This window comes from Harmonia axyridis, chromosome 2 (genome assembly GCF_914767665.1).
Source record: "Harmonia axyridis chromosome 2, icHarAxyr1.1, whole genome shotgun sequence".
Lineage (NCBI taxonomy): Eukaryota > Metazoa > Arthropoda > Insecta > Coleoptera > Coccinellidae > Harmonia > Harmonia axyridis.
In genome coordinates, this window is record NC_059502.1 from 8,758,792 (window position 1) to 8,777,904 (window position 19,113).

The 19,113-nt window shown below is 34.8% G+C and overlaps 1 protein-coding gene across 4 annotated transcripts in view; it reads right to left on the bottom strand.

Annotated features, from left to right (window-relative positions):
- LOC123674227 (epidermal growth factor receptor) overlaps nucleotides 1-19,113 on the bottom strand; it is a 160,130-nt gene that overhangs the window by 71,181 nt on the left and 69,836 nt on the right. The window contains exon 1 of one of the 4 annotated variants that reach the window (XM_045609152.1): nucleotides 16,781-16,960. The exons of 1 other annotated variant lie outside the window; for it this stretch is intronic. The gene's annotated coding sequence lies outside the window, so the exon portion shown is untranslated. Of the gene's footprint in view, nucleotides 1-5,872; nucleotides 6,134-16,780; nucleotides 16,961-19,113 lie in introns of those variants that run through there. 2 more of the 4 variants (XM_045609153.1, XM_045609151.1) reach the window with 2 other exon arrangements.

Consider the following 19,113-nt stretch of genomic DNA (forward strand, 5'->3'; position numbering starts at 1 on the left):
TAAATATCTATTTTCAACAAAAATCTAATCGATATTCTTGGAATCCCAATAATTCCCACAATGCCCGATTACAATCTAAAAAAAATATCGCAGAATCCCATCGTCTTAAACTGCTACACCAATGTGGAGCATAACATTACACAGCCCCCTTTGTAAACACGAATTTCTCGGATGGAAACAAGCTCGGTCATACATGTTTTTCACTTTGATTCGCCATCAAAAAACAATGCTATCTGGTCCAGAACATCGTTATTTTAAATCTTCACATTAGTCAGAAGACATGCGGGCAACAAGGGAACATCTATACTTGTGTGTATAAGCGAGGCGGTCAAAATATCGTAGAATTGGAAATTCAGATTATTGGCGTATATTTATGGGGCGAGAAGACTTTTAGAGCCCATTGAAGGCCCATTTCGGAAGGTGTTTTGAGTTTGCCGATAGCGTTTTTCGCCTACATCGATGGGTGGTTGGAGATAGTAGAGGTTGTTGGCGAAAATTCGGGTTTTAGATCGCAGATAACGGTGTGTAAGAATGATTTGGTGTTTTTGCAGCTTCTGTAATAGGAGTTTTGACGATTGGTTTGGTTCTTTCGAGGATTTTCGACACTGTTGCGTCTCCAATGTTTGTTTTCTTGTTTGGAGAAAAAGAAATTGGAATTTCAAAACTAGAGGATTTTTACAATTTAAGGAAAAAATTGTTTTTAGCTGAATCACTCCTATATAACTCCTACACATAAAAATAAACATAAAGTTTGTACAATTTTTATGGTAATGCCTAAAATATCAGTGGAATAGTTGATATTCGTTGAATTTTTGTAGCAGACTTCAAAATAAACAAAAAATCAAGTAAAAAGTAATAGCATCCTGCTGAGCATGTTATAAGCACTACTGGACAGACAATAAGTAGATTCGTTCGGTTAAATATTCCTACCGTTACTGATAATTAATAAACCTACAAGATACAAGTATACACTGTGTCCGTAAAGTATGGAACAAATTAATTTTTAGCTGAACAGATCATTTTAAGAAATAATCCTGAAACACGTCGATTTTGATTTTAATGTACCGTATTTTAAAATAATAATCTAATATACAGGGTGAATTACTTTTTAGTAATGACGTCACCGTCATTTTTTAAATGGAACACCCCCATTTTGTCTCAATTTTCCGATTACTCTAGCTGAACTGATTCCAAAAATGTATCACATGTTGATTCCAATTGGTACAGGGTGGACAAAATACAATAGTTTTGTGTGTGCTCATGAAGTAACGCGTAACATTCTTTATTAGTTTGATGAACAATATTATCAGAAATACTTATTGTCTAGCGGCAATTGCTTTGAATTTAACACCTTGGAGTTTGTTACATATTCAGATTAATAAAAATGTATAAAAATAAGAAATAATTTCTTTCATATTCTGTCTGCTAGACCACAAGTACCAAAAATGTTTGGAAACAGCTCATTTTGATTAATCTAAAAATGTAACAAACTACAGGGTGTTACATTCAAACCAATTTCCGCTAGACAAAAAGTATTTTTGATAATATTGATAATTTAAGTAATAAAGAATGTTACGCGTTACTTCATGAGCACACACAAAACTGTTATATTTTTGTCCACCTTGTACCAATTGGAATCAACATGTGATAAATTTTTGGAAGCAGCTCAGCTAGAGTAATTGGAAAATTGAGACAAAATGGAGGTGTTCCATTAAAAAAAATTGACGGTGACTTCATTACTCGTAAATAATTCACCCTGTATAATAATAATAATAATAATAATAAAGGTCTTTATTCCTTCAGTTACAGTTTACAAATATCATATCACAGAAAAAAAAAACAAGCTAGGAAAGGCGAGATTCAGTTCACTTATATATACGTATATTAGATTATTATTTTAAAAATATTAGATTATATTATTTATATATATATATTATTATATTAGATTATTATTTTAAAATACGGTAAATTACAATAAAAAATCGACGTGTTTCAGGATTATTTCTCAAAATGATCTGTTTAGCTAAAAATGAATTTGTTCCATACATTACGGGCACAGTGTATAGGTGAACCTTCAAAGCTCGCCTATTGAGTTGGAACGCACATTATCACATACTGGAGTGCCCTCAACGTTGCGAATGCTTCAGGGAACTCATACACGTAATATTATTTTTCATTCTACCTGCAATAGTTTTTGACAATTTTCAGAAATTCATATCTCCCCCGATAATAAAATCAAAGTCATTATTATTCATTGAACGGTATGTCCAAAATCTAGTAGTTTCCAAGTAACAAATTCAAATTTGTTTCAATTCGATTTAATACCCTTCAATGCTCCGCTGGCCGCTTGTACTCAAGCACCTGACACCCCTAGTCCAAATTAATTATCCATCCAATTACCTCCCCAATCAGATATAAACCTTCACTCAAGCGTAAAAGCAAAATATCAAGGCCTCAATAACCCTCTCAACATCGATCAACTCCATTCGGCATTCCTGGTACCCAAGATACCATAATAACGAGATGGCAAGAATACACCAACCACTTCAGAAATGTAAAACATCCACCCAAAGTCATTTCTATGTTTCAAGCCGAGGTATTTATAATAGCAATCCACCTGCCATAACAAAAACAAAGCGGGTCTACCTGTCTGGTACTTCAGTCCTTTATGGTTCTCAAAAGGGAATGAGATGTGGGTTATATAATCTTCGGATGGATGCTGTGGTGTCGGTATCTCCCCATCGCGTCAGGTACGACTGGGATTAGAGTCGGCCAACTGGACAAAGGAGAGAGTGGGGTTCTTCAGGGTTCAGTGTTTGTCTGGGCCGTTGTTTTACAGGGACACTTACGCTAATTGTTCGAAGTAGGGATAGAAGTTAAGTGCTTAGGCGCCTTCTTTGTTGGGATTTTTAGGCTTCTTGTTCTTTTCGTCCTTGGCGGGGATATAAGAGGGTTTTTGGCGTATCGATTTCTCCGAGGTGAAATATACCTAATTTGAATATCACTAGGGGATTGTTAAGTGAAGTGGCCTTGAGTTTTCGAGAAGAATAGAGTGTGTTTACTGAAATGCAATATTAGACAAAAGTATTCTTAAATAAGAATATTGGTTCCAAGTTGTTCAACATTAATACATAAATTATTGCCTGAGTCTTGACTTTTGTGATGCTTAAAACAATTTTTGCACGATAATCTAATTTTTTTCGTGATATGAAAAAATCAACTTCTATCTAATTACTGACAAGTCAAAAGTAATATTTATAATAGAGATAATATTTCTGCTACATCAGTTTCGTTGAATACCAATTGTGTTAATGCAAAAAGGCATTTCCATAAACATTTGCAGTTAGTTTGACGCTGATAATGATGTCCAAATTTTCTTATTTTAGTTCTTAATTTTATTTGATTTTTATGAAAATGTTGCTATGTAATTTTGCCATCGGAAATGACTTCACTGATACCTTTGACCTAGAAACCAATGACTTTCAGTCTCAAAAATATATCATGAATGATCCAAAAAGCTGAACAGTGTATACAAAATATTTGAGCCTCTGAAATTTCTTAGTTTTATTTCCATTTTTACAGAAATTATAAAAGCTGATCCTTCATCTGGGAAACTAAAATGACGGAAAGAAAAGAGGCAGATTAAACATAAAAATATTTAAGAAAACACATATTTATTTTGAATTTTAGATTTGTCGAATATTAGTTCGATTGCTGTTGAAACTTTCCTTTGAATTCGACGAACCTATCAGGATCGGTGGGTGTACTGTGACAATATTGTTATGTTACACATACGTTACGATTTATGTCATCGGCATTGTATAGCAAATGATTATTTCACTCATGTATTGTCGTAAATTTCGTAGAGAACAACAACAATAAAATGGAGAACACAAAACCGAATAAATATATCGTTTTCTCCTTGGAACTGTTGGCAGACGTAATTATATGTTTGTTTATTTCGTTCACTTAGTTTCCTTGGATTTCGTTAGGATGAATAAAAATTATAGTTTCTGCCAACGTTCGCAAAAAAAGTTACCATCATTACATTTCCAAATCTGGAAGTTGTTTTTTTCTCATGACAATAAACTATGAAACGTTTGTAAGCGTATTAATATTCTTCCTTGAATTAATTCGGCAACCAATCTAAGATGACATTTTCAGCAGTTCCGCACTTCTGAACATCAACATCACTACCCATTTCAAAAAATAATATGTATATACCAAGGGTTGAACGCACATTCCGAGACTTCAAGGTTTGAAGACGTCAATTTACATCGTCGTCGTCCGAAAAAGCATCGCTGTTTTCTACTAGATACACAATGTAAAATTTTATGAGATCAAAAAGATAAAAACCTTCGTGTCGAATTCAAAGTGTAGTTTTATGATCATTCGATAAATTCAAATATTTTTTAAATGATGAAAGAAGATCGTATTAGATCCGAAAGGAACTGACCTTTTCTGGTAGTTGTAGAACATTGGCGTTTATCGAAAATTCCTTTTATTGTAGAAACAACAATGTTTTAAGGCGTTCATGAATACAAATCGCCATCTGAAGATTTTCCAAATGGGTTCATATCATCGCCGTAAAATATTTGGAATACATTTCAATAAATTGTTTCCGTTACTATGTATAGTATGGTCAAAAAGGAGATACGTAGCTATATCAGCTAGGTGGGCGCCTAATATCAGTTCCCTAAACTGACTGAACATAAACCGCAACCGATACAAATGGGATATAACTTCTTGTTGCTGTATTTTTCGATCTAGGTGGGTGGTTCTATGAAATTTTCTATTTGCCCACGCAGAATTTGGAAGCGAACGTTTTTTCTACTCAATTCGAAAGTTCTAGGAATATTTTTATGGTCGATATAAAATCGATTCTCTAGAAGAGCGATTTGCAAGATTGCTATCTTCATATGAGTGAATTTTGCTTGTTCTTAAAAGAGGACTCGATATCGAATAGTAGGTATGCTTAATATCTTTTGCGTGACATAATACACTGGATAAAAAGAAAGATGACCTAATTTTTTTCAACTCTACGCATTTTTGATGATGATTTTTTCACAGGGTAATTTTAAAGTAAACGTAGGTAAACCTTGCTTAACCGAATGACTCTCAATAATGGAAGTAGTAATGGTAAATATTTCCTAGAAAATAAAATTATTACTTGTAGGTAAATATTTTGTTATCTCTATTATTTATTCGTGAAATTTTCATAGTTGAAAAGTCAAGAATGGTTAGTTTTAGTGCAACTCATGCAGAAATAAAATTGCTAAGTCACTCGTCTATCAAAAATGTAGATTAATCAGGAATATTGAGATTTTCATGGAAAATATCCAATTTTTGGGCTCCAAATATACATATACCAACTTTCTGATCTACATTTTTTGTATATATGTACAGGGTTTTCCTTTAAATCTGGACCACATATAGCTATATATAGTTCTGTGGCCATCAAGGGTGTAATTAGCGTGAAAATAACTATGTAAGGTCCAGGTCATTCTTAAAGTTATGGTTTAATTAGATAAAACATCACTTTAGAAACAAATCTCCCTAAGACCAATATTTCTGGGTTTCTCTCATATGAATTTTTTATCATTCGATGAAAATCCTACGCTACGAAAAAGTCTTATTCAAGTTAGAATTACTGGGTAGGTAATCTAGTTCATCATCTCGAATCTTGAAAAGTCTACAGTATCTAACCTAGAAAGTGTATGTCATGTCAGCTGTCCCAAACAGACATACCAAAACACCCCACCAAAAATACGCATAGTTAATTTTTCTGAGAATATTCATTTCTGACCGGATACTAGCTCTAAGATCCACATCCCATACAAAAAAAAATAAAAAAAAAAGATCTTCAACTTACTTCAGGATCTACGATCCAATCTGACAGTTAACCTCCACACCCTAAGCCCAGATGTAAGATCTGTCACTGTCACAACACTCAAAACGTCTACCACAACCTCAACACCGGAACTTCTTCCTCAAAGCAATCCCGGAAGATACCAAAACAACAATTCCCGATATCCCAGCTTCCCTATTCGTTTTCACGGCGTTCAAGATGGCCAGAATCTTCTGGTATCGCGGTGAAACTGGCCCCCAGATATCTCGGATCAAGGCAGAGCCGTAGACATGTGGGCAGGCATCTTGTTCGAAGAACAGAACAACGTTCAGGTAAAGGTGGGCAAGTTGAAAACTTTCGATTCCGACGTGTGTGTGTGTGATGTAAACATTGAGGTGTCTCAGAGAGCGACTGCCATTGTTGCGATGGTAATGAGGTCAAAGTTTGGTTTTAGGTGGACTGTACGGAATATCAATTGTTGAGATATGTGTGGAATATGAACGCCGTTAGTTCGATTGAGGTTTTTTACATTTTTGGTTGTATGGTCATTAGGGATTTTGTAAGAGGGAGAGTAAGAGTTATTGCAGACCTTAATTCACACTTCGAGAAGTAGAGATGAGATGAAATAAATGATCGCAAACAGCCATTAGTGGAAAAGCATTGCAAAAAGAAGATTTTCGATGTAAAACCTTCGGATCAGGAAAAAAATGAACCTTATTTTGAATTTTTCGGATTGTGTAGAATCTGAAAATCGAACGAAAAAATTAGTGATCATCATATCATAAACCTCAGCACAAATTCTGTCTCCACGTAAAGGTAAAGTGATTGGTTTGTGTATTTGTTTACAGAATAAGCTGACATAAATATATTGGAGTGCTTTTTCTTCATCCAAACAAAATCTTTTCCTTCCTTCCTCTTCACCAAAAGTTGATGACGTATATATTATAATTAAATCTGAAAACAGAGAGAAAAAGGAAGGAGTAATTAATGTAAGTTTTCATTATATTAATTTGAAATTAGCGTTCTAAAAAAGAATCTGAAACTGAATAGATAGCTTGGAAACCATCATAAAATTTATAAATTGGACAAGTATTCACCAAGTGGTCAATGGTTTCTTCTACGCCACACTCATATAGTGGACTTTCAATAGAATGCCATTTGAAGAGCTTACTATTGCAAAGACCATGGCCAGTCCTAAGTTAATTCAAAGTTCACCAAATTTTCCTAGGCAGATTGAAACCTGGAACTTTTGGAAGATCCACGATTGAACTCTTGTTGAAGACATTACAAGAACTCTATTCCGAACGTCAATTTTCCTGATCACTGTCATTAGATTGAAGGAAAGTATTAATCCATAAAGGTTTACGTGACTTAAATCAGGCAGTTCTAGTATCTTGGAGATAAGATACAATTGAAAATAGTTTCGGGAAGAAATTAAATTTATACCAAGATTTCTTGACTGCAACCTGTCTACGAATGGGAGGCGGAAGGATAGCACTGGTACCCAATGTAAAGGTGTAGATCTAAAAGTTCCACTGATCATTCTCATAGAAACGTCAAGCTATGCACCAATTTTATGAACATGGGCACTATTGAACCAAACAGTTTTCAGCAGCCCTCTTAAGGGAATTTATTCTCAAGCTAGGAGGATCAATAACACATACCAACCAATTTTTTAGGTTCTATACAAATATCTACAACTATACTTAGATTCTCTACATTCTCAAATGCAAACTGTGAATATTTTAGAGAGTTTGAAATTCTTCTCCCTAGAACTAAACTCAATGATAAATAATAACCAAAAATTTTAAATTCTTTCTTTAACATTTCGAAGATAAATTCGACGATAGCATCTGCCTTACAGCTATTCCTCCTGCTCCAATCCAAAAGCCGAACCAGGACATTCCTCCAACAGAAAATACGAGAAACGATGCGAAGACCGCCTTAAAAAAAAAAAAGAAATATTTATATTCATATTTCGACTAGTCTTTAAAGCGACGATTTATAATCGTGTCCTCTGTTTTAATATATTTTGTCGGGCCAATGGTTGGAAGAGAGAACGATGGAAATTGATTTAGGAATCGACGACACGAAAGCCGTTTGTTGCTGGTGACAAAATCTTATAAAAGATATGTGAAAGATATGCAAATAATCGAAATTATTGGTATTGGTATGTTGATGGCAGGTTGAATGTTGGGGTCATTGGGTTCTGCGCCAGAATTCCCGCTGGTTCTTATCGAGAGATGTTAGCAGGGTTAGGAATTCGTATTACTTCATCACGTTGTAAGAGATGGAAGGCTGTAGTCGGAGAAGAATTGCTGGAATTTTTGGTTTGGACGCAAATACTTGGAGGATGAAGCTCGAAATTGAATATAATAATGATCAATGTCATATAATACACGATAAAATATTATCTTAACGCTTCACTCAATAAGAACCGGGCCTTACCAGCAAAAACACTTTTTTTATTAAAAAAAAAATATTATTCGTCAACATAGTCATCTCCAAGAGTGATATATGTACTCTAACGCTCCTAGAATAACTTTCCAATACCTTTTCTGTCGAAAGATTCGTCTTTGCTTTAGAAATAGGCTTCAGCCTCTTCAGTCACTTCTTCATGCCAAATTTCTTTCCCCTAACTTCTATGTTCCAAAATTTTAACACACATCTTTTGGAGCTTGTCACTAACGTGAAAAATGTGGTATGACACTGTGCGCCAGGTCCTGGACTTTTAAGTGTCATGGTAAATTAGCTGTTAGCACGGTTACTCAAAAACTTGAAAATAGGACTTTTGGGTCAACATTTCACACTGAGGTGCAAGTTTTTCATAGGTATTTGAGAAGTTTGTGATTTGGAACAGATTGCTCTCATTTAAGCAGGGTCAGCTGACCACACAATGCAGTTGATGAGTACCTATACAAATAAACCTAAAGTTCTACTTTTAGTGCGCCGGAGGAAAAAGTGTAGCCTATAACAATTATAACATAACTATCAATTATTATACTTCATGTCTGTCAAAATTAATTTAGCATGACTGGGTAACTTGGCAAATTTGCCATTGATCAAACAATTATAACTATCGTAAATATAAATGTCATTTGAAATTGGATCTCCAGATTTTCATGAATTTCAAAATGTTTGAAAATAGAAATCATATTTCATTCGGAGAAGAAGTGACTTTCCATGGCTCGCCTTCAATTACCAAATTACTCAAACACAGGCTCGCCATGAAAAGTGAAACTTCTCCTCCTTATGAAATAATATACTTTTAAGAGGGATTAGCACCATGTGGCTTTTCGGGTATCAGTCAAACCTTGTTACCTATTCATTTCCCTTTTGGTGCTCCTGCACTGATCTAACTTTGTATGGTGTACGAAGTTGTGCAAATAAGTAGAGGGCAGCACTGTACGACGGTCGATTATTTATTTCACAAAATCGTAGTTTACCTCTTTCGTCTTTCGTAATGATTTTTGGCAGGTTTTTTCTCACTAACATTTTAAAAATATATCAGTGGTTTGTACATTGTACATATCGTCAATTCTTTTGCGAAAAACGAAAAGTTATCAAATTTTCTTCTTTGTTTTACTTTCGCAAATTTAAAATATTAATTTTCCACAATGTAGATTATTGTTTAAAGATATTATGTGAAAACCCAATCGAAATCGGTGGTTGTAAGAGGAAAAAATCGTTGATTTCGTTTTGAATTGAGCAGTCACGTGATGGTATACACTCACAACCTCGCTCACAACTGAAGTTAAAACATTATAAAATGATAATTATGAAGTAGAGATGTTTCGAAGTATGCATAAAAAAAGAGTAAAACACAGTTCGACGTATATAATACACATGTAAACCAGCAACATACAAAAAAAATATTTAATGGATTCATTTGTCCTTCCATCAACTGAACCATAGAGTATTCTACAGCGGAATTGACACTTCTCATCCTCAAAGTCACGCCCGCGACCTCAAACACCCCGACGCGCGCAAAACCATTCGGGTGGCACGCCTGATGGTCCTCTCTCTCGTCCTTCTCGCCCAGGAATGCCAACATTATACACCGTCGATTTTACATCGAGCTGGCACAGCGACAACACGCGAATTCCACAGCCTGTGTCTATGACCGCAGGCGCGATCACGCGTTCTATGTAATCGTGACCGATAGTTCGGATAATGTGAGGTTAGGGGGCGAGGGGCACCCCGCTGCGGGGACGGCAGGGGTGGCAACACCGCCCGCTTCTTTATCGTAGATCGCAAGAGGCGCACAAACAGTCCCGCGGTCGGCTCGGGATGAAAGGAAAAACGTGCAGATAACCGACCGAAAAATGGACAATTCATTAGTTGCATCTCGGACGTAGAGATGGATCTGCGATATTTATAACGCTGGAGGCCCGCGATCTGGTTGAATGTGGAGTTGGGAGTTCTGCGATAAGAGTTGTGCACGTACAAAAGAGAGCGCTGGAAATTGAAGCTGAAGAGTTGATGTTAGGTACTGAAAGGGGATAAGTATCTAGGTGAATATACGGGGTGCTCCTTGATAACCTCTCGCTATTCTGTGATAGCATTTATTTGTTGATCTTGTGAGTTTTCGGCTGAAAATGCTACATTACTGAGATACAAATTCATGAAAATTCATTAGGAAACAACCTGCACGATAATTTCACGAATTCCTTCTTTAAGATTTGAATCGAACCTAACCTAACTAAGAAAACAAAAGATCTACATGGTCAAAGTTCCCGAAAGGCTTACCGAGTCACCCCAGTTCATGTAAACGGCTGAATTGCTCCTTTTTTGCCATCAATAAAATTAAGAACTTATTACCCCTAAAATCAATTATAGAAACCTACTACTGTTTATGCTATCCGCATATAGCATATAACATACTCATATGGGGCGGTACGTCTGAACTGAATAGAGTTCTCGTTTGTCAGAAGAAAATTATAAGACTGATATTTAATATCCATCCACGCACATCTTGTAGACCTTATTTTTGTGACAATGAAATATTAACAGTAGCGGGTATCTACTTGTTTAAATGTTTACTTCATACTAAAAAGAATGAAAATAATCTCACTAAGTTATCAAGTTACCATTCTTACCCAACAAGGAGCGGTGATATCCTAGTAATTCCTGGGCACAGAACATCAAAATACGAACAATCTCCCAACTATCAGGGGATTGTTCTGTTCAATCATTTACCAGTCTCTATAAGAAGTAGAAATATGTACTACTTCAAAAAATTAGTTAAGAATCTGTTACTGAATAAATGTTACTACTCAGTAAGAGAATATTTAGAGGATAACGACTTAAAACTATACGAGTAACAGTCAATTGCAAATATTGTTTAGTTTAATCTTTTTGAATTTTCTTTCTTTTTCTCTATTATGACCTGTCCTATACTTGTTTGTCTTAAAGGATCAATAAATGTTATTATTATTATTATTATAATAATAATAACCTAACCTAACCTCTCGCTATTGTTTGATAGAGTTTATGTGAGATATGGGCCGAAAATGCTCCATTTCTGAGATACAAATTTATGAAAATAATTTAGGAAACATCTTGGACGATAGTTTCACGAATTCCTTCTTCAATATTTGAATCGATCGTGAAGCATTGGTAAAATAAGGCTTACCTTTCACGTGGCCCCAAAGAAAACAGTCTGAAGGTGTTAAATCACAAGTTTTTTGTGGCCAATACGCTCTATTAGTGATTACGTCACACACTGCCATTTTAGTTCATTTGTCAGTGTTCGGAATACAAACAAACAAATTGTCATTCAAATTAGTACGTTGTAGTTGAAGAAATTGGCTCATTTTGATAAATAAGATTATTTAAGTATCGATTTTACTATTAATTGATAGACAGAAGGCACGAGAGTAATGCCAGTAAGTTCGAACTCGAAGTTCAACTAATAAACACGGTTTTTTATAAAATCTAGGGAATGATACAGGATTCAAACTTACTGGTATTAACCTCGTTTCTTCTATCTATCAATTAATTCTGAAATCGTTCCTCAAATACTCTTATTTATCAAAATAAGCCAATTCCTTAAACGACACCGTACTAATTTGAATGACAATTTATTTGTTTGGATTCCGAACACTGACAGGAGAACCAAAAATAGCGGTGTGTGACGTCACACTAATAGAGCATATCGTTATCACCTCTCCGAGCAATAACACGGCCAGCAAACTTTTCTTGCAAAATTGCTATTGTTTCGTTGCTTTTGTGACACTCAGCGCCGTCTTTATGAAAATGAACGTCGTCCACATCAATATCTTCCATCATAAATGAAAATCAATGAAAAATCATTAATCATAGTCTAATTTCCAAGATCGACGAGGACTCGATAAAACTGGGTTTTTGTCAACACTACGGGCTGCTGCCGCAATATTTTCAGTTGTTCTTGAGCAACGCACACGGTTTCGATTCTCCACATCACTAACTTGTCCCAACAGCTCAAATTTTTTTACTGGCCGAGAAGATGCTTCACGTCGACCCAAAAGTGATTTAGTTTTGCGAATTGTGACTGCAAAAATTTCATCATTTCTTATTTTTGTGGTGAATTTTGAATATCTCAATGTATTGTTGAAACGTGTATCTTCCATTTTTAGTTGTCACTTGTCAAATGTCAAACGATGATAGCTTCAACAGTGGCTGTTGCCAAGGCAAAGCGCTATTCAAAATGAAACCTTTTATGAGAAATTCCTGTATAGTTTTTTCTGTGTTTTTCTTCAAATGTGAGTAACTTTAGTTGATTATTCTCAAAAGCGCAACTCAATTTTTGTTTCTTCTCGATTCAATGAGAATGAAGATCAGTAAGTATTTTTGACATAGTTTTTTTTTCTTTTAGGTTTCAACCTTTCTAGTCGAATACATGTGCAAGTGAAATCATTAACTTTAATGGCATCTCTAACATCATCAAATAGATACTAGGACATGTCATTTTACGCCACTGTTTTTGTACGTGTGCATGCTAGATCGAGCCATTATAAATACAATTTCACTATGACATATCGCTGTGTTTTCACCGCACTCGAGCGTATTGAAGTCTTGAACGGCTACAGGCGATGTCCATCCATTGGGTATAATTAAATAACGTAAAAAACGGGCTTTTTCAGTTGACCGCTCAGGTAAATTCCAAGTAACCCGATCCAAGATGGCGATTTTATCTTGATAGCCGATGGCGCGGCCCTCCAAGAGCTCAACAAGGACGTTTTATATAATATACGATGAAAGATGGCGGAAATATGAGAGTCTCATATTCCTCGTAACCTCGGTGGAAAAATATCGTTGATACGTCAATCTTTGTAGTCGTTTAGAGCACGATTTTTTCGAGTTTCTTGAAATTCGAGGAGGTACGCAGGGTTCTATGGTTGGCTCCGCGTTTTTGATGTTTTGTGCGTCGTCTCAACTGACGATGTTGACATATAAGCAATAAAAAGCCAATAAGGATAGTACGAAAAAAATTCCTCATCCTAGGGAAATAATAATTCAATTAATAGAAAGAGTTTTGACAGAAGGAGTAAACAGAAAGAGAAATACTCTGGTGGAATCTTCAAGGGATGGATCACTCCAAAGAGCACCTCTGAAACTTTAATACTGGAAGATCCAAAAAGTATCTGGATAGGTAAGGAAATATTACACTTCCCCACTGGCTTCCTTAAGAAGTATTGACGCCTTAGGAAGCACCTAATGAGAAAAGGGTTATCAAGAACTGACAAGTGACTGGTAACAAAATGACTCGCTAAGTACGAGAAACTTCCTGATACTGGAAAGCGAGCTTTATAGATGGTGCAGCTTTGATGGGGACAAAAAAGACCTATAGTTCGCGGCTCAATATAACACCTCACACAACAATATATCAAGAATGAACAATAGGGGTCCACGAGCAGTGCCCTGTGGAATCTCTTCATACTGAATTTAGTTCACTTCATCTCTGCCAAGTGCGGAATAAAATTTGTTGCACCATCACACTTTCAAATTCAAGATACAGTGATATCACAGAATAGAGGAGATGTGTATATTTTATACAAAAAATAATTCCTACACCACGTGTTGAAAGAGAGGATCAATAAACTGGATGTAAAGACTGTTAAATTGTTTCAAAAAATTATAGATTTTTGACCTTTTACATAAACCTATAAAATAAAATTCTATTCCTACCATTTATCCACGACTCAGCATATTTTCAAACAGTTCACACGACTACCATATGTCAAAAAAAAAGCGTTCTCACAGAGTTGGCAAAAACCAGAACGGGAAGCGACTAATGGGTGAATCACTAAAAACGACCCAGGTCAAACGACTAAACCTACCGATAAAGTTCATGTTTTTCTATCAGTCCATGCGACAGTTGAGACTCCCATGGTCGTTTAGATAAGACACCTGTTTTTTGTGGCAATAAAGCATAATAACCAGATTTTTTATTGCAAAAATATGGTAAACGGGAGAAATATCGCGAAAACGGCAGGTATACAAGTCTAGGGGTTCACCTTGATTATTCGTGGATGATATGTTGTTGATATTTTTGGAATTGAAGATGGAAATTACGAGCTAAATCATCACACTGGCCAACACACATTTTGGTTTTCAGATTTTGTCTGTCAGGACAGATTTATCGAATCATTTTAAGAAAAAAAAGTCCTATGAACATGGGCCCGCGAACGCTTTGTTTTCGAGATACAGGGTGTAAAAGTTTGATTTTATCCAGATTTTTTCTCATAGCACCTTCCCTCAACAAGATATTCAACTCATATTTGACATAGCTTTTCCAATTTGCAGTTTTTATCATGTGCTTATGTTAGGATTTTTGAATGCGAATCTACAAGGTGATATTTTTTCTGGGAACAGTGCCTGCTTCTCTCCTCCACAACTTTTTTTTGGTGAATCACTGGTAGTTTAGAAAAATTTGAAAAGGAACTTTGGTCCAATAGTACACGTTTTGGTTTCCTGTGGTTTTGTCGTATCTTTTACGAATTTCGAGAAAAAAATTTTCAAACAATTCTTTAGTAATACTCAGGAAACTCCAAATTCTTATGAAAATTCAGTTAGTGAGCTGTGATGAATAAATTGATTATAAGTTTTGGTACTTATTTACCCAATCTGTAGCAGAGATTCATAAAAATTCGATGAACTGGTATAATCATCACAAAAATGTAGGACAAGAAACACCCTGTATCTCGAAAACAAAGCGTTTGCGGGTCCATGTTCATAGGACATTCTATCTAACTAACAACGCTCAAAACAGTTTCCATCTCGATTTGAAGCTTTCAACAAATTGCTTCATGGGCACCAACTTAATATGCAAAGACGAAAGTAATATTTTTTCTCTTCTAGTCAAAGCTTAGTTGGTTACATTTTATTTTCCATGAATCCTGGAATCTCTTGAAGCCCAATTTCGATTAATCGAGTGTTCATTTTCAGCTCTGCTCTTTCGCAGTCATAAAAAGTAAAGATATTTGTTATGCCCACTTTGCTTTGAAGGAATAAGTTTACAATAAGATATTTTTCAATGCTATTAGATTTTCGAATCACAACTTTCGGAGAGAACATAAAATCACGAATATTGAGTAGTGTGATTACAATTTCAAAATTTCTTGGCGCCATAACATTTTCCAATAAATCAGTAGTAATGACATTCAGAATGACAGCTGGATTTAACTGACAGTCCTTTGTTCGACATCTATAATGTCACAGCTTGTTTTCTTCGTTATCAATAATGAACCGATCAAAAACCAAGACGATATAGACATCATGTTCAATTCTGAAATAACTTTGACATTTTGAAAATGAAAATGTGACAATTTCTCTTCAATCCACGAACCTCAAATCGACTTATTTGCTTGCGTAAGCACCAGCCTGAATTCCAAATATCCAACGACAAGAAATCGAAAACTGTCGATCTACGTTGAAAGCGTACAGGCATTTGATATGTAAACAAACCGCTTATCAGCATAATGAAAACGATCACAATAACCCTGGTGTTTGCAAAAACCAACTTTAACAGTTTATTGTTGATACTTGGTAAAACGAACTGAAAATTCGACGCATAAGAGGCTAGATAAGACTGCTGCGATAAGATTTTTCGAGAAAATGTGCCAAACAAATATTTATGGGTAAATAGGGAAGGGTTTAGATTGTTAAAAAGTTGTTGTGGGACGTATAACTAGTTATTTTGGTGTTCTACTGGTTTTGAGACTAACATAACGTATCTAAGAGTTGGTCTTGGTAATCCAGTAGGCCTAGGAGGTCAAAGAACTCGAATTACACAGAATTCATTAGTTAATCTTTATGCCACAGGTACTACTAGTATTTTGAGGCGGTAGCATAAGCTGAACTCTTGATTCCTAGAATTTCAAACAATGAAGAAATCACTGCATTTATGCAGCGTAAAATAACAAAAAACAATACTTTTCTGGAACGTTATTTTCTCCTCACTGCAGAAAGCTGTGAATTGGTGCTTAACCAAATTCAATCAGTTATAATATGACAAGAGCATTGACAGTATTCGATTATACAAACCTCTTCACTCGACGTAGTTTGCGAAACACCACTCGAGCTGCTCTCTCGTGATGTTTCGCGAACTACATCTCGTGACTCGGTGAATAATCGAATATTGTCTTTGCTCTTGATGATATTATAACTGATAACATAAAACAATACCTTTTTTTCTACTTCTGAAAGAAAAAACTTGTCGTCAACAGCATTAACAATGCAGAAGAAAAAACGTCTCAATTTCTTCCCTTTCACCAAACATTTTAAGAGTTTTATTATATATAATATGAAAATGATCTACGCGCATATTTTGGTCTTTATTGTAGCATGTACCTTTTGGCTTTTTAGACCTTCTGGATTCCTACTCCTACTTTGTTATTTTCATAACCAGAGAACTACCCAACTACGCAAAACAATGAAAATGCTACTCACCAATGGCAAAACAGCTCTGCAGAAACTGGACTTCGTTGGTTCCATAATCCACATCCTCCACCCTCAGTACAAAAAATGTTCTTTCTCCTGGGCTGTTGATTGTGTCATAGCAGAATTCCATCATTTATCCATTTTATTTGTGGCCTATCACCTTTCTAATTCTTTATTTGGTAATTGAACATTCGATTTTATTCCAGTAATGAAACCTCATTTTCAACGATGCAAATAAATCAGATTAATTGAGATGACTGTGGTAGGTATCAATTATCAACAATGTTGTTGTAATTTAATTATTGATTCTGCACAGAGCAGATGGTCATGTGTAGAATTTCAATAGTGTATACTATGATCCATAATGAGAAATGTGGCTTATCGAACAAGTGTAAATTAACAGTAAATGTTTTAACATATTATACACTGCTCGAGTGAACTGTTTCAGAATTTTAATTTTGATATACCAGGTAACCTAACCATATTATTTCAGTCGATTCTTACACATACTATATTGCTATGAATATAACGGATGGCCCATATAAAACAGTGGTGTCGAATTATGAGTTTTTCTGGAAAACCCCTAAGAGGTCTCTTCATTATTTATAGTTTTCTATTTTGAAAAAATGGTACGTCACTGAGACATTTCAATTTAAAAATCATTTTTGAATTGCTCCTTTTTTGACAAAAAATCGTTTATGCCTTTTTTCAATATGGGGCACCATTTTCGAGCAAAACAGTAACGCATATTAACTTCAATATATCATCAAGAACTAACAATTAATAAATAATGGATTGAAGAAATGAAACGCATCAATATTTCATCTTTTGAAAACAATTACAAATTGAACGATGACTTCAAAACTGAATTTTAGCTTGAAATATCTCAGTGGCAAACAATTTTTTTGTAGAGATCATTGATCAACTTCGGCGTTTAAAGGAAAATCTCGCATTCACATTTGAAATACTCAATGAGTGTGAAATTGAGGAAATATTGATGAATAAGACCATCAAGAGCTGAGAGAAGTCTTTTAGTTACCTGATATAATAGCATTAACAAATAAACGTATGTTAAAATTGAAACATTACTTGCACAACAATACAAATTATATCTATTTCCTATTCAAATAGATGCTCTAGCTTAATATACATACATTTCAGAAAAGATCAATTCAAAATAAATTCATTCTTGTTCCTTCGAACAAATAAGGTGTTTCCATCATTTCATTTTATATTCAAATTCTCATTATTACATCAATAAATGTTCAGAGTTTAATTTCTCTGAATCTTCTAATTACTATAATTTTTTTCAATTCAACCTTTTCTTTACACATGAAAAACTTAACCTACAAGAATTCCATACTTTAAAATTAAAAAATACGCTCGCTATAATACCAATCATTTTACCAAATGATGAATGCTCAACAGTCACCTGGGTCCTCTGAAGAGGCCTATCTCGACCCCCAAAAACTGGTCGACGATATGGTTCCTCCGTTTTACCTGGAAAAGAACATGCATGTTAACAAAAGGTACGACACTACAGCCATTATTTTAACATAGAATGCTAGCACCCAGCATGTGCCGGTAACTTATGATCTGTCGAAGTTTGCCTCCTGTCAAGTTTTAGACCGAATCTAGTCCGTTTTTCAAGGTACTTGAATCGGGAAATAATGAAGTGCAGCTTGAAGGTACTTTTCATTTATTTACCTTTATTTTTCTTCGCGGGGGGGCTTTGTTGAGATTTTTCTGAAGGAGGTTAGATTATTGTTCGGTTAGGGACCGATGGCAGATGAAATATTATCAGAAATCTCAGAGATGTTCGATAATTTGAATGATGGAGAATACAATGTGACAAATTTTAAACAAGAACGAAAACTCTGTTCATTCGATTGAAAAATCGTTCACATCATTGATGTCAATTAAATTATCAAAACACCTCATCGGTGGAAAAATTAAGAAAATTTTGACAGAGTTACCTAAAATTAATTTTACAATAATTACAATATAATTATTAAATAACAATGAATAATAACCAAGTAATAATTAAATCTACATTTTCCAAATATAAAGGGTCTTTATAAAATAATGTTCGTTACTTACACTGCCAGCTATTCAAAATTATACGATTTTGGACATCATTTACTAATTAAAATTTTCAGAACGATATATGTTATTACTCTTATTTTGAAAAAAAATTGAAATACCAATTAAATTTTCAAAAAAAGTCTCTGGAAACTTGAATAATTCAAATCTTTCATCACGTAATAAGAAACAAACTGGATTGGGAGAACTATGAAAGGAACTAGTAAGCTCACGGAGTATTTTGAATAGGTATACCACAA